Here is a 17,140-nt window from a genome sequence, read left to right on the forward strand (position 1 = left end):
TTGATAAGTTCTTTATAGATTTTGGATACTAACCCTTTATGTGATATGTCTTTTGCAAATATCTTCTCCCATTCTGTTGGTTGCCTTTTAGCTTTGCTGATTGTTTCCTTCGCTGTGCAGAAGGTTTTTATTTTGATGAGGTTCCAGTAGTTCATTTTTGCTTTTGTTTCCCTTGCCTCCGAAGATGTGTTGAGTAAGAAGTTGCCGTGGCCAAGATCAAAGAGGTTTTTGCCTGCTTTCTCCTCGAGGATTTTGATGGCTTCCTGTCTTACATTTAGGTCTCTCATCCATTTTGAGTTTATTTTTGTGTATGGTGTAAGAAAGTGGTTCGGGTTCATTTTTCGGCATGTTGCTGTCCAGTTTTCCCAGCACCACTTGCTGAAAAGGCTGTCTTTACTCCATTGGATATTCTTTTCTGCTTTGTCAAAGATTAGTTGGCTCTATGTTTGTGGGTCCATTTCTGGGTTCTCTGTTCTCCATTGATCTGAGCATCTGTTTTTGTGCCATATATCATTTAATTCTTGTGTCTGTAATAGATTACGTGAAGTTCATGGCCAATAGTAGTATATGTCCAACAACTGGTTGCTATTATTTTTTCTCTGTGTTAGTTCCAACCGTGTAGTTTAATCAGAAATTGAAGCTGTTAAGATGAGAGATAGGAGTGGGCTGTGTGATCAGACCTAAAGGACTTGCTGGGAAGTTGACAGATTTTTGAAGGTTAAGTATATATCAAAGAGTGGTTCAGGGATAATCTGCATCCTGATCACTTAGGAAGCTTGTTAAAATGTACAGTTTTGCGGGGGGTGCCTGGGTGGCTCAGTTGGTGGCTCAGTTGTCTGACTTAGGCTCAGGTCATGATTTCATGTGGGTTTGAGCCCTGTGTTCGGCTTTGCACTGACAGCACAGAGCCTGCTTCAGATTCTCTGTCTCCCTCTCTCCCTACCCCTCCCCTGCTGTTCTCTCTCTCAAAAATAAATAAACATTAAAAAAAATGTACAGTTTTGGGTTCATCCTCAGGAACTCAGACCTTTTATGATTCAAAATCTCTGGTCATGGGCCCCAGGGTCTACAATTTTATGACCTTAATATATAATTCTGATCCATAATGAAGTTGAGAATCATCTTTTTAAGTTTATTCTTCCTGATGATTAAAAAGAAACGATTCTAGTGATTTTTAAATGTTTTTTTCTTTGACACAGTAAGTTTTCTATTTTATTGGTGATGGAGGGGTAAATATTTTCCATTTAAATTTTTATAGGTGATATATAATAAATACGATTTTTATATGTTATGAGGGTAGGAGGAGTAGTGATTATTCATTCAACTCAAATTTAGTAAATATAATGTATATTTTATTTTTTTATAAATATATTTTTCTTTATTATTCAAATGTAGCCTTTTGGAATAGGATAGGAAAGGAAGGCAGACTGAGAACACATACTTTATGAAGATAAGTGGAGAGGTAAAGAGAGTGGTTTTCTGGTTCTAACTAGAAGGAAAAAATAACTACAAATAATTTACATAACTAATATGGATAATTAAAACCTGATGGAAATTTTAAGGAGTTTTGGGTATGGGTAATTTTGTTAGTCATATTAGTTAATGAAAGTCATATCAGGAATGCTCAGCCTCTGTGTTTTTTGACAGCTGCTCTGCCTCCTAAGAACATGCTTCTTTTGGGTTTTGTCAGTGTTGGCTTCCTGGGAATCTTCCTCCATTCTTTGGGAAATTAAGTTATACTCTGGCAGTGCTTCACATGAACCTCAGCTTTCTTAGATTCTTCAGGTAAAACCTTATCCAAACGAACCAATGAATTACTTCAAGTCATAGTTTTAAACTTAGGTGTTTAGAAGGCTGCATTTTAGTGAGTATTAGCTTTGGTATTTTTAGTCTCCAAATCATTCTGGCTCCAGCGTCCACTGTAAAAACTCTTATGGGATAAGCAACTCTATTTTTAATTTTTTTTAACATTTATTTATTTTTGAGAGACAGAGAGAGATAGAGCATGAGCAGGAGAGGGGCAGAGAGAGAGGGAGACATAGAATCCGAAGCAGGCTCCAGGCTCTGCGCTGTCAGCACAGAGCCCAATGAGGGCTCAAACCCATGGACCGCGAGATCATGACCTGAGCCAAAGTTAGACGCTTAACCGACTGAGCCACCCAGGCACCCCAACTCTGTTTTTTAATGTCTGTGGTTTCGTTCATTCTCAGCAACTAGGTCACCAGAACTTTGTCATTATTAATTAAAAAGGTACCATATACTTTTTTTTTTTTAAAGAGTATGCTTGGGTTGAATGAAGTTAAGACATCTTAGAAATTGTGGCTTTGCTTTAAATAGTTATAAGATATAATTTTGCCTATTCTGAATTCTATTTGCTGGTACAATAAATTCTATTCTATTTGCTGGTACAATAACATTATTTACTTTTGGGAACTTTGGCAATTGTATTATGCTATTTAGAATTCACATGAATTATTACAACTTAGTAGGCCTTTAACTGACAGCCTCAGTCTGACTTCTTTTAAAAGCTGTCTTCAGTATCTTCAAAAGTAATTTTTGGGTCTTACTGGGCCTGGAACTTTTACTTCTGTTATGACAGAAGCAGAGAGTGGGCCTTTTGAGAAGTTAGGAACAGTGGGGTACAGAGGAGGAGAAAAATCAGACTAAATTTATATCATGCCTGTTTCATTGTGAAAAATAATCATAGCCGTCTCTACTTCACTTTCCTCAGGGTGGTAGTGATGGTTCGTGATAGTAGGAGCAGTTGTAGGGGTGAATTAAGGAGGCATTGAGGAGAATGTATTATCTCCTAACATGGGCTTTCAGTTATTTCCCAAATGTAGATAATAAAGTGATTATTACCAAAAATATTTCTCCCATGAGACAGTCTCATATGTAGTATTCATATGTTTATCACTTATCAAAATATTGACTGTGTTGGCATCATAAGCAACTTCCTGTGTTATTGTCTTCTCTGTCATGTTCTTTTCTGTATTAGGTGGGCCACAGACCCATAACAGTGTTGAGGTAATGATACACTATCACAACTCTGTTGATCTTTTTTTTTTTTTCCATCAGAGAAAATCACATGATTTTTCCCCCTTTATTCTTAAAGCAATCTTATTACCTGTAATTATACTTTTCTCCTGAATGGTTTTAGAATGTTTTTGGATGGTGTTGGCAAACATAGTATTATTTTGTAGTTAAGTTTAAGCTCTTAAACAAGACTATCTGGGTTCATTTCTCATCTTTGCCACTTACTAATTGTGTGACCTGGGGCAAGCTATTTACTTTATATAACTCAGGCTTGCCTCAGTTTTCTTATCTGTAAAACAGGGATCATAAAATTATATACTTTATAGATACATGTTGAGGATTAAATCATTTTATAAAGAACAGTACCTACAAATTGTATAGGCTGAATAAATATTAGTTGTTATTATATATTATTAGAAGTTATTCATATTATTAGTAAACTCTAATAGACTTTCAAAGTAAAAATACTTAGAAAAGTACAAAGTACTTTTACAAAGTAAAAATACGACTGGATCAGTTGGTAGAGCATGCGGCATGAGTTTGGGCCCCACGTGGGTGTAGAGATTACTTAAAAAAAAAAAAAACTGTTTAAACTGTTTAAACTTAAACTGTTTAAACTGTTTAAAACTTAAAAAAAATCAACTTAGTTAATTTTAGGTTGGAGTTTGGACACACACACTCTCAAACCCTTTTCAAACTGTTATAGGATGATGTTTTTTTCACTTTAATGTGCAGATTACTCGGGGATCTTGTTAGATTCTTACTCAGTAAGGCCTAAGATGCTGCCTTTTTAACAAGCTCCGTTGGTAATCTGGATGTAGCTAAGTACTTAGACCAAACTTTGGGTATTAAAGTTATGGAAGATTCCATTAAGTTGTTCTCAGTTCTTCTGTCAGTACTTTATAAACACTTGAGTGTTTTTTTTTGTTTTTTTTTTTTTTTTAAGATTTTATTTTTAAGTAATCTCTACACCCAGCGTGGGGCTAGAAGTAACAAGCATGAGATCAAGAGACACAGGCTCTACTGACTGAGCTAGCCAGGTGCCCCTGTTTTTGTTTTTGTTTTTTTTTAAATATGCCTAGGCTTTATCTCAGACCAGTTAAATCAGATCTCTGGCATTAGTGTTCTGGGCATCATCATTATTACTATTTTATTATTTTTGTAAAAAATATTCTAATTCATTCTCATGTGTAAATAGCATTAAGAGCTACTACTTTAGTAATCTGAAGGGGAGTCATTAAGCTAAGAAGCTCTATTTTATGTCTTCCTTTACTTTATCTTCTATCATTTTAAGCATCTGTAAGGATGATGCAACACAGCTTAAAGAATTCTGTAACCAGAAGACAGCTAATACCTGAAGTTTTCTTTTCCCTGGACTGGACTAGGAAGTTTGACTCCTTGAATCTCTCCTCATGCATCCTATTGCCTGTTGCTTTCATCATTTTTATAACTTTTTGGACCATCCCTAATTTCTCAATGGCTTCCTGAAAATATAGTAGCTCAAACTCAGTAGAAAACTGCTTTATTAAAACTAAACAATGGCAGAGGCAGAGGAATATAGTTCCTTCCACTTCGTAAATTCTGAGATTTTTGTTATGTAAAGTGGAAAACTTATATATTATATTTTTACTTTCCTAAGTTGTGTTTCCTCATCTTTTTTTTCTCACCCATACTTCTTACATCCATTTCCCATCTTGTACCTATTTTGGGGGAGAGCAGTAGATATTTTCTTATGGACTATCATGTTTTTGGAAAATTGTTTTTCCAAAGTGATGAAGATCATGCTGGATTTTATTCCATCTAGCCATGATGTATCAGTTAGAATATGGACAGGGAAGTAATACACACTAGATATTTCTGCCAGGGAAATTTAACATAGGGGAATGGGTTATACAGGAGTTGGAGGGTTGAAAAAGCAAAAGGGGCATACTAGGGTAACACAGAGACAATTACAGAAAGTAGAAATAAGGCTGGGAGAACAAAGAAGGGCTTGGAGTAGAGTTGGGGTTCAAAACCTCTAGAGGGGGGTACTGCCTGGGCTGCTGCTGCTGCTTCTGAGAGTGCTGGAAAAACTGGTGGTGGTCACCAACTGCTATCGGTGGAGTGGAGGGCCTGTGCCAGGGCAGTGCTGACTGGAAAAAGCAAGTTTCTTCTACTGCGCTTAGTGGCAGCATGAGGAAGCTGGCTGGCAAAAGAGAAAAGTTTTCCTGAGTTTTGTTTTCAGTATCACTATGCTGAGTACTAAAGGGTGGATTTGGAGCTGAGAGATGATAGCCAAATAACAACCACATACAGCTTTCTCCTCTCCTGGTTACACGATGGGATAGCCTCTTGGTCTCTTTCTTAACTATTGGGACCTCACACACTCTTAGAGTCTAGGATTTGGAATGAAAGGAGTTGTTAAATTAACTTGTCTAGTTAATGTAATTCAGGGGTATGAGACGGGACCACCTGCTCTAAGATAACTGTGTCACAGCCCTTCTGGGGACCTGAGATTTAATCAGATACTAATTTCTTTGGCTCTTGAGGGGTTTTTGTATTTTAAAATAGAAAAACTGTAGGAGGAATAATGATGCTATAAGCCAGAGGTTGAAAATTGGTTGCTTATTGGCCAAACAGTAGCCTGCAGTAGGAACCCAGTCTTTGAACAGAAGATTATACCTTCTCTCTCATTCTAATATTCTTCTTCCTGCAAAACTTCCCACATCTTAATATGTATTTGAATTATTTGGGAATTGTTAAGATGCAGATTCTGATTCAGTATGTCCCTGGATAGGGGCCTGAGATTCTGTATTTCTAACAAGCTCCTAGAGGAGGCTGAAGCTATTTCCTCGACCAGACTTTTCCCTTCCCTGGTTTGAAAACCACTGGTATGGCTTGGATCCACTGTTGGACCTCGGTTTGAGTGCTTGATGGTGAATGATGATAAAGTAAAAGTTTCCTAAAAGCTTGACTAACTTTCTAGAAATATTTTGAACAATCTTAATAGATTTATAGCCTTTTCTTTCCAGGTGGAACTAGAAACGCATAGGCTTCTGAATAGATTAAATTTTTGTCCATTATTTTGTATTACTGCACTGTCTGCATGCAGAGGCGTATCTATCACTTGTAGTTTCCTGGAACATCTGAGGCTTTTCAGTAATTGTGTATATGTTTAAGGGGAACTAACTAATGAGAGATAGGATAGGAGGACAATTAACAAATGTATGCATCAGATATCTTGCCTTCATTAGAGCCATTATTCTTGATTAAATAGGGCTCTCTGGATGTCAAATATTACATTTGGTTTGAATTTCATACTAATTGCATTTCCCCACTTTTGGTACTTTCATATACTTAAACTTGTCTTCAAAGCATAGGGTCTTGCCTTGAGCCAAATAAATGATAGTCTGTTTTACTGTAACTTTGAATACAGCCCAAATTTATCAAGTTGTTAATTGCTCTTTACCTTTGAATTTTACTTTACTAAGCCATACCTGGTCACATCAATAAAAAGTTAATCGTTTATTGAGTTGCCATCCTTCAAGATTCTGTCTCTGCACCCACCTCATCCCCATTCCTGAATCTTTTCTGTTTTCTTTACAGACTTAGTTTTTCTAAGATTCTAGGTACTTTTTGTCTGATATGAATATTATACTTAAAATTTTAATTCAGACTATGGATAATTAGACCATGAATAGAGAAATAATTGGCCTCTTTATCAGCTGAGGTGAAAGAGTTAAAATGAAAGTCAAGGGTTCAGGGGATTCCTATAGAAAAGAAGGGTGAAAAAAGCTCAATTTTAGTATCTTAAACAAAGCATTTTGATTGGCATGTAGAGACCCTTACATGCACATAAACGCCCATATTTGAATATTTATAGAAGATAATCTGTCAAAATTACTGTTATTTTAATTTGCCAAGCTTGGCTGATTGCTGCAGTTGGATGTTAGTTGAATTCTAGATGAGGAACTGTAAATACGATCTGGTGTGGAACATGCTTTTTTTCTTGAAGCTGTTTGAGTATCTCCCCCTCCCCACTTTTCTTTTTTTACAGTGGGCCTTTTTGTGTAGCTGAATTTCCATGTTCTTTTTTAGGGGAAAAAAAATTAAAGTGGTGTGAGAACAGTAAATAATAAAAAAATTTTTTTAGTTAGAAAAAAAATTATTCACATTTGGTGATCAGGAATTATTTAAATGGTTTAAACTATTTGTCCAGTCTTCAAAGGAGCTATCTCTAGAGATTTCAAACCTAGGGTCATGTGTCTCATTTGAATGGCCTATGAGGTTTTATGTGAGATATATTTCATGTTAACAACAAAGAAAATGTGTAATTGTAGATAATTAATGTTACCCCTTTCTTTTGTCTCATTTTGAACAGTGATAATTTTAGTGACCCAGATTCAAGCAATAATATCTTCCTTTTGGAAATACCATGTGGTTTTGTACGCTTGTGTTCTAGAGGAAGGAAGGTAAGCCATTTTTCACAGTTAATACTGGAATGACTTTGTTAATAAAATTTTTGTCTTTAAAAGTGAGAAAATCCTTTTCTCATTAGGTAATATCCCTTCACCCAGAAAACACTATATTATTGATTGATGGTGTATTACTGTTCCTCAAAAGATTGCACTGAGACTACACTATTTCAGCTTTGGAGGTAATCAGTGACTTTCTAAAAATCATGTGACTTTTTTGGAGCAGGAGTACATTCTGTGCTCTGCTAGGCTCTCTTGTCTCTTTCACATAGCTATTTTCACCTGGATAGTTTATTTTTACATATATAAACCACTTGACATGACTAGAGAGTCTTAATTTTTGTTTTTTGCTTTTGATGTTTTCATTTCTTTGTCTCTTATGAACTGACATAATTGACTCCCATTTTTATAGGTTATTACTTTAGCTAAAAATTATGCCAAGTATGAAGTCTCAGTTTTAGTTAGATATTGACTTTGTTTTGGGATTTCAGGAATGTGGGGTCTCAGCCATTTTATATTTAGCAAATTAAGAATGGAACTTTTAGAGCGTTCTCTTCTGTCTTTCACAACACAAGTATCCATCTTCATTCTCATTTGACAGCTTCCTTTTGGGTTGATTAATCTTTTTTTCTAGGAGCTTTTGTATAATTTTTTAACTTGTTACTATAGTCACTTTTCCCCAAATCATTTCCTGTGTGTTTCACCCTAATTCCTCATTATCCTTGTAGGAAAATTATTTGTCCAACTTTGTAGTTCTCCTTTGGCTGAAGAGCAAGATTATTATTAATTCTTTAAGATTTTACACTTGTTCCTAATTTTGTAATGGTTCATCTGTTTCAGTGTATTAAGAGCTCAAAAATGTCTGTTATACCTAATGCATCACAGATGTGGAAAATAATAATAAAATAGTTACATTTATGTAAAGTGAAAGTGCTGCTAATATATTTTCTTGGGTTTGGCTATTGTGACATTCTTGCTATGTTTGGGAGCTTATATGCAACGTGCTTTTAAATTTCTTAAGGTGAATTAGATATGTTTATCTTATTTAACCAGTATGCCTTTGTTTAAGTATGTTAAAACTCAGTTGAATAAAATTTAAGTCAATAATATAAAGAGTAATGAGCTGTTTTACAGTGTTATTTGGAAAAAAAAAAGTAGCTGTATTTCTTGCTATCAGAATAGCAGACAACACTATAGAGTGGACTAAGATTTCCTGAGTAAATTAATTTTGATAAAGGTTGATTCCACAGAAATAGCAAATGTTGGGAATTGGCATCCAAATGTCAAATTTCACATAAAAATTTTAGTATTTTACTGATTTTTTTTTTCCTCCAGAGGAAGAATCTGAAAACCTAAGTTTGTTTGGAGGGCATTATAATTCTATTTTAGGAATTAAGAGGCAGGCTTTATTTTTCTGCAAATTAGTAAGAATACCAGTGAATTACAGTCTTTACTGGTAAATTTTTAAAAAGCCCCTAAGGAAATTTAATATTTAGCTCTTTATTTAGGAAATATTTTAGTTTGTAATAACAATGCAGGTTCTAAATGATCTCTATAATATTTGGTTATATATGTGTTTTCATAGCTTCAGAAAGGAAGGGTGAAATAACTTTGTTAATGAAGTATATTGCTCAATAATTTGCATTTTGGTGTTACAGGGTGAACCCTATGATCAATCATATTTTAGGTAATTTGTGTGCCATTGAGACAAATTCAAATCTCTATTTTTTTCTCTCTTCATAATAGCATAAGAGTGCTATACATATCACTTTATCCATTAGGAAAATGTGAAGGTAAAAATTGAAAATGAGATTTTTTTTGTGGTTTTTGGTCGACGTATAAGTCATCACTCTGTCCTAACAATAAGTAAAAAACTGAACAATCTGAAAAACCAGCTGACTTTTCTGAGATTTTTCATGGAGTTAAGGTCACAAGGCAAGCTGCTGTCCCCGAGTTAGCAGGCAAATACAGAGAATGACAACTTACCTAGCAGAACTCAGGGGCAGAAACCTCCAAGGGAACCAGTACCGGGTAGGAAAAAACCTGAAATGTAATTAACGAATTGCCAGAGGCTCAATGTGGGCAAGTGTGAAGTATAAACTCCAAGGGGACCTAGGTCTAGGAGCCCCACACTTCCATGGTTTTACCTCCAGGAACTCTACCGTGTCTTCACAGTGAATATTAGAGAAAAATGCCTTGGTACTTCTGACAGGGAAAGGGGAAGAGGAAGGCAGTCACTTTGAAATGTGCTGAGGCATTCTTTTTTTCTAAAGGAAAGGTATTTTATCAGAGCCTAACCTATTAGGGTATTATCAGAGCCTAACTGAACTGGAGGAAGGGGAATACCCAGGTATAGCCTGTTTTAGCTTTCTATGTGGGGGGAAGAGAAATATCCAATTCCAGCTTCCTCTAGCCATCTTGTTTGACCTAAGGGGTGTGTGTGTGTGTGTGTGTGTGTGTGTGTGTGTGTGTGTGTGTGTATGTGTATCTGGTTTGGGGGGGCGGGCAGACAGGACTGAGAAGAACTTTGAAGGTCATAACTCAGGAGCACAGGCTCCCTAAAAGACTGAGACCTAATCATAGGACTGTAGAACACTTCTACCCATAAACCTTACTACATTACTAAATGCCTATTTGCTGCAGTTCCTTTTACGCAGTGCATCATTTTTGGCTTCCAACAACAACAAAAAATTACAAGGCATGATAAAAAAGCAAAAAGCACAGTTTACAGAGACAGAGCAAGCATAAGGTTCAGACTCAAACATAGCAGGGATATTAGAATTATTGGACCAGGAATTTAAAACAATTACGACGAATATGCCAAGGGCTCTAATGAAGAAAGTAGACAACATGCAAGAATGGATGGATAATGTAAGTAGAAAGATGGAAATTCTAAGAAAGAAAAAGAAATGCTAGAAATAAAAAACCACTGTAACAGAAATGAAGAATGCCTTTGATGGGCTTATTAGAAGATGGAACATGGCTGAGGAAAAAGTCTCTGAGCTTGAGGATATGTCAGTAGAATCTTCTAAGATTTAAAAGCAAAGAGAAAAAAGACTGAAAAAAAAATTAAAATATAACCAAAAACTGTGGGACAGTCTCAGAAGATCTAATATATACATAATGGGAATACCAGAAGTAGAGGAAGGAGAAGAAAGAACAGAGGAACTATTTGAAGAAATAATGATGGAGTATTTCCCCAAATTAATGTCAGACTCCAAACCACAGATCTTGGAAGTTCAGAGAATGCCAGGCAGGTTAAGTGTCCCCAAAACTTCACCTAGGCATATCATATTCAAATTGCAGAAAATCAAAGAAATAGGAAATAATCTTGAAAGAAGCCAGAAGGGAAAAACACCTTATCTATATAGGAGCAAGGGTAAAAATCATATCTGACTTCTCTTCAGAAACCATGCAAGCAAGAAGAGAGTGGAGGGAAATACTTAAAAGTGTTGAGAGAAAAACCCAACAGTCTAGAATTCTTTGTCCTACTAAATTGTCCTTAAAAGTGAAGGAGAATAAAGACTTTCTCAGTTAACAAAAATGTAGAAAATTTGTTGCTAATGGGGTTGGAGTAGCTGGAGCAGCTGTATTAACTTCAGACAAAGCAGACTTCAGAGCAAGGAAACTATTCAAGTATAAGCAGGAACATTATATAATGATAAAGGGTTTAATTCTTTAGGAAGACATAATCCTTACTGTGGATGCACCTAACAATAAGCCATCAAAATATGTGAGGCAAGAACTGATAGAATTGCAAAGAGAAATAGATGAGTTCACTATTTTAGTTGGGTATCTTAACACTCTTTTATTAAAAAATGGACAGATCTTAGCAGACAGAAAATCAGTGAGGATATATTTGAACTCAACAGCACCATCAATCAACCAGATATGATTGACATCTATAGATTATTTCATCCAAAAACCACTAGAATACACATTTTTCTCAAAATAAGGATGGTATTATTCAGAAATTTCAGAGTTCATTTTAGACTTTAATTTGTTTCCTGTAGGATTTGCTGATGCAAACAAGATCAGAAAAAAGAAAGATGAGGAACTCATTTAAAAAAATACAACAAATTATCACCTGCCTCTCCTTCCTCCTCCCCCCCTCCCCCCCCCCCCCCGCCCCATAATGTAGGGTGAGAATTTTATAGCTTCATTTTTATTGTGGTACACATTTTTCTGGCCTCAGGTTTGGTATAATAAATGAGTGTATGTGAGTTATATGCTTTTATAAATGAAGCCTACCTGGCAGTTTCTCATTTGTAAGCTACTAGGAATATTTTGTACAACTCTTCGATTCCATGTAGCAAAATTTGAAAATTACTGTGAAATATGAATCCCTCAAGGCCTGGCCAGTATTTGATAATTATTGACCTTTGTTCCTGAATAATAGAACTCTCTAGATGTCTGACTCACTTCCTTCCTTTCCTTTCCTTTCCTTTCCTTTCCTTTCCTTTCCTTTCCTTTCCTTTCCTTTCCTTTCCTTTCCTTTCCTTTCCTTTCCCTTTCTTTCTTTCTTTCTTTCTTTCTTTCTTTCTTTCTTTCTTTCTTTCTTTCTTTCTTTCTGAGTGATTTTGAGGAAGAACAGAAGTACATGATAAAGAACAAGTGAGAATTTGTAAAGGAAGAAAATATTCTAACTTGATTTTAGGTTTTCTAGGCTAGGAGAAGACAGATACTTTGCATGATAAACTGCTGAACTTCCTCAAGGAGAGATGAAAATGACTTTAGTTTGATTTTATATTTGAAATGGTTGATGTTTCATCCTTTTCTTACTGCTCTTGCTGTCCTTTAGAGCTATACTAGTGGGGAGCAGGAACATAGGTTTAAATTAGTGGAATGTAGGGGCATTGGGTAGAATGAAGATAAATATTTCACCTTCTTTCTTTAAATTTTAATTCTCATTCTCTGTTGCTCAAAGTGGTTTTCATGAATTGGCAGCTAGTTTAAGAGGGGGTTAATTCTTAGCAAAGCTATTCTAATGACAAAAGGCATTCAGTGTTTTCCTGTTGAATTGCTGGAATAATATTGGGTTGACATCTAGTTGCATGCTAAATGCTGTGTCATTGTTATCATTTGTCTGCCTGGTAGACTCATGATAGTGACCTTACAGGGATTACTATTATAGGTATGATTTGCTAAAGGAATTAGAAATCTTACTAAAATGGATTTGGTGAAATCGTTCCCTTTTCTGTAGAAAAACCAACAAAACTGAAACAAAAATAAAACAGCACATCAAATGAACTCTCTCCTTGGATCATAAGTAGTGGTTTAAGGACAAAAATCTATCAGTGTATAATCCTAGGGTTTCTGTCCTGTCTTAGCTGCTGATTTTCTGTACAAACCTTGATCAAGTCAAATCACTTCTTACCTGAGTTTCTTTATCTTCAAAATGAAGATAGTGTCTACCTTACAAAGCAATGATAAGAATTAAATGAGGAAATGTATGCAAAGTGCTCATGTTTGACATGTAGCAAGTGTCCTTTCTCTTCCTCCTTCCTTTTGGCATCAGTAATATCTGGATTCCATCTCTTGAGTTCACTGGTAATTGATTGTGGGATCAAATTATCTTCTCTTTCCAAACCTCATTTTCCTGAATGTGAATGTTAAACTGCTAAAAACTTAAATAAATATGTGAGTTTTCCTGGATAAATCTTTTGGACACCAAATCCATTCAATATGTGGAATATATACCAAGAAGAACATAAAAAGAAAAATTTCTGGTTGTGTTTTTTTAGGGAGGACTCTATAATAGTTTACTTAATTTTTGCTTAATGTGATTCATTGGGAAAGTAGGGAAATTATGGATCAAAGGATTTATTTTCACTTGAAATAGCTACTTCTAGAAGGAATATTAATAGGGTAGTAAGGAAGTCAGACACTTGAATATGCCTCCTTCTTTGTTTTTATTATTTTATCTTAAGTGATGTCATTTTTAATAAGACTTCAGTATACAATAATGGTTTTGTGAGAAGATCTTGGAAAATTAATTGGTACTGAAAATTTTCTAGTTTGTTAATTACCAGAGAAAGAATTAATTAACCAATATTAAAGTTTAGTTGGTAAAATAAGGTCGAGTCTCATAAATGAATCATGTTAAATGATTTATGAATTAAATCAGTGTTGTTGAATTTAACCATGTGTTAAATCAATATTATTTCTTTGACATAATCATAGAATAGAAATTGATACGTGTGTGGTATATCGTATTGAACTAGGGAGTTTGTATTTTTAAGGATATTATATAGTTCCATGAATTTCAGTTAGATTTGTTTGAATGTGAATCACTTTTATAAATAATTAGCAGCAAAAATACCATTGGCTTTGTATCTTGAAGCAGTTGACTTAGATTTGTATAAGTTCAGATGAATGTAAATTGTAACTTACTTTCTTACACATTTCCCAAAAATTAGGAAATAATTTAGCATAGAGAGTGTTAATCACTTTCAAGAATTACCAGTTTATCGTTTTTATTTGACATGCTATATTTCTTATTAGATGTTTGTTAACCACCCTGAAAATGTTACAGAAAGTAGGGAATAGTTTTGTATGCATAGTTTTTAGCTGCAAGGAAAAAAATAATCAGAAAATAGAATCAAAATTGAATTGCAAAAATATTTAAGTGCAGGCAAGATTCTGCTGAGAAAGTGGAGATGAATTTGTGTGTGAATATTAAAGACATATGGATATGTTGATTATGGCTAAGTTGAAGTAATTTTGTCATAAGGCAAAGGGCTTACAAAGTTAGAATAAATGCATGCATTAAAGGTATTGATGAAATAAAAATAACTTGGTATCTTCAAGGGTTTGTTTTGTTTGGCTGGTATTGTGTTTGTTTTTTAAAGAAACCAGGTACATATAAAACTGGCTGTTAATTTTTTAACTTCTTTTTTTCTTAAAATTTAATGTTAAGAACTATTAGGATTCTGTGATTATACATTTACAACGTATTATTTGGGCACGTCTGTCATAAAGTAGTATAATATTTTTGACCTTTTTTTATTGTGGTAAAATACATATAACATAAAATTTACCACTTAACCATTTTAAGTATGTAACTCAGTGCCATTAAGTACATTTGCACTGATGTAGAGCCATCACCACTGTGTCTCTAGAACTTTTTCATCCTCCCGAACTACTATACTCATGAGACATTAGTTCTGCATTCCTTATATCCATTGTTCTATTTTGTCCTTTATGAATTTGACTATTTTATGTCAATTTGTGTCAATTTATGTCAATTTGAATTTGACTATTCACATGAGTTGAATCCTATAATATTCATTCTTATGTGACTGACTTCTTTCACTTCACGTAGTATCCGTAGGGTTCATCAGTGTTTTACCATGTATCAAAATTTCACTCTTTTTAAGATCAAATAATATTTTATTTTATGGATATGCCACATTTTGTTTATCCATTTATCAGCGGATATTTGGGTTGTTGTGACTAATGCCGTTATGAACATTGGTGTGCAAGTATCTGTTTAAGTGTGCTAATATGTTTTTATGTATTTTTTAATATTTAAAAATTTTTGTGGTAATGAAATTCTGTTTAAATGGACCAGATAAATACCTATATAATCAGTGAATATTAAATACCTATGTGTATATTCTAAGTAGTGACGATATAAAGAATTATAAAGTCATGATGCTGTTTTTGAAGAACTTGCAATCTAATAATAATAGGGTATGTTTATAAAAATACACTGCTTTTGGCAGCATATACTTTTTGAAGCTGAAGAAGTATTCACCATCTAATACAAACCAAAATCCTCTCTCACTAAATTTTTGCATGTCATTCTCACCAGTTAGGAGGCAAAATACATGGCCATGATCAACATGCATATTCCATTCAAGCATATGTATTTAACAGATGCATTTAACATTCAAGTATAAATTCTGGAGTGATACTAAAATAGAAGTTAGATCATAACATTCATCTAAACAATTCTCTCCAATGAAAACATTCTTAGGAGTAACTTACATTTCTTTTCCCTGAGTCCCACCTTAACTCTGACCACATGTCCTGTCTCCATCCCCACCATGAGTAATTCTTTGTTGTGGATACATTTCTTATGTATGTATGTAAACTGGCTTAAGTGTAAATGAGTAAAAGGCAGAAGGATGAACTCTGTATGTCTCCAGGTTCTTCACAGATTTGTGATTCCAATTTTAATTTCTATAGTACTTGGATTTTCCAAATGAGAGAAAACAGAATAGGCATGTAACACCTCTAAATAAGGTTTCTCAACAGATCTACTGCATAGTAATTTTAAAGGCCAAAATTTGATCAGATTATAAGATTTTGTTGTTTTGGTATTTCAGTGGTCTTTTTCTTTCTCTCAAAACATTTTCCTGGAAAAGCAATATAAATCTTTTATGAATTAGATCATAACTTTGCAGTTTAATTGGATTTTTAAAGTTTTTCTGTGTGTGCCAGCTGGACCTTTTGGAGAGGGTTACTACTATTTTCCCACTGAAATGTTAGAGACCAACCACCGGTTAGAGTCACATTTCCTATGGATGATGTTTTGAAGCTCAAAAGGAACTTTGAAAATTTTAAACGCAACTGAACAGAGGTTCCAAAAGGTAATGCTGTAGTAGTATTTTTTTTTTTCTGTATCCATCTACCCAGAAGTGAGCCTGACTTGTCAGTGATAAGGACATTTTATAGGCTCATTACTCTGCAGAGTGAAAAAAATGAAAACGGAACTAATTTCCAAGTTAAAACTTAAAAAATAGTGAAGGATGAATGAACAAGTATGATCATCCATTCATTCATGTATGAAAGTTTACTATGTACCAGACAGTCCACTAAACATAGGATATAAAGCAATGATTGAAATAGAATCAGTCCCTCCATTTACAGAATTTAGATTGCCTAGAACAGGGAGTGGAACATAATACACACTTAAAAAATATTTGAATAAATGAGTGTCTGTTTTATGAAGAAGGTTTTGGAGTAAGGGGCATTTTAGTGAAGAAGTATGGAGCATCCCGTCCCATTCATTGTATTATAGACAGTTCATGTAAAAAGTGAAAAAAGGGAAACAAACCAAATACTCTATTTATCTTTAACATTTAGGATGTGTGTGTGTGTGTGTGTGTGTGTATACATATATATATATTTTTTTTAATTTTTAAAATATTTATTTTGAGAAAGAGAGTGAGCAAGTGTGAGTGGGGGAGGCACAGAGAGAGAGGGAGAGAGAAAGAATCCCAAGCACATTCTGTGCTGTCGGCATAGAGCCCAACAACATGGGGTTCTATCTCACGAACCATGAGATCATTACCTGAGCTGAAATCAAGAGTCGGATGCTTAACCCACTGAGCCACCTAGGTGCCCCTGGAGGGTATATTTTTAAAATGAATAGTAACATTTTTAAATGTAATAGTAGGAAACTATTTAATAGTAATTTTAATTTTGTTTTATGGATACTTTGAGGATGCCTACATAAGTAGATGATGGAGAACTGAAAACATTCTTTAGTTTTCTTGTGTGTTTGAAAACTTAAGTTTGGATGTAGATTAAAAAAAAATTTTTGTAAATGTTTATTTTTGAGAGAGAGAGAGAGAGAGAGAGAGACCACAAGCAGGGGAGGGGCAGAGAGAGAGGTAGACACAAAATCTGAAGCAGGTTCC

General features: G+C 34.5%; 1 protein-coding gene across 15 annotated transcripts in view; it reads left to right on the top strand.

The window, feature by feature from the left end:
- The window catches only part of FUT8 (fucosyltransferase 8), a 306,694-nt gene that overhangs the window by 93,616 nt on the left and 195,938 nt on the right, over nucleotides 1-17,140 (top strand). For 8 of the 15 annotated variants that reach the window (XM_053224571.1, XM_027065934.2, XM_053224572.1 and 5 more), the window contains one exon: nucleotides 7,397-7,487. The exons of the other annotated variants lie outside the window; for them this stretch is intronic. The gene's annotated coding sequence lies outside the window, so the exon portion shown is untranslated. The remainder of the gene's footprint in view (nucleotides 1-7,396; nucleotides 7,488-17,140) is intronic. 15 annotated transcript variants of the gene reach the window in all.

The sequence above is a fragment of the Acinonyx jubatus genome, chromosome B3, assembly GCF_027475565.1.
Source record: "Acinonyx jubatus isolate Ajub_Pintada_27869175 chromosome B3, VMU_Ajub_asm_v1.0, whole genome shotgun sequence".
NCBI lineage: Eukaryota > Metazoa > Chordata > Mammalia > Carnivora > Felidae > Acinonyx > Acinonyx jubatus.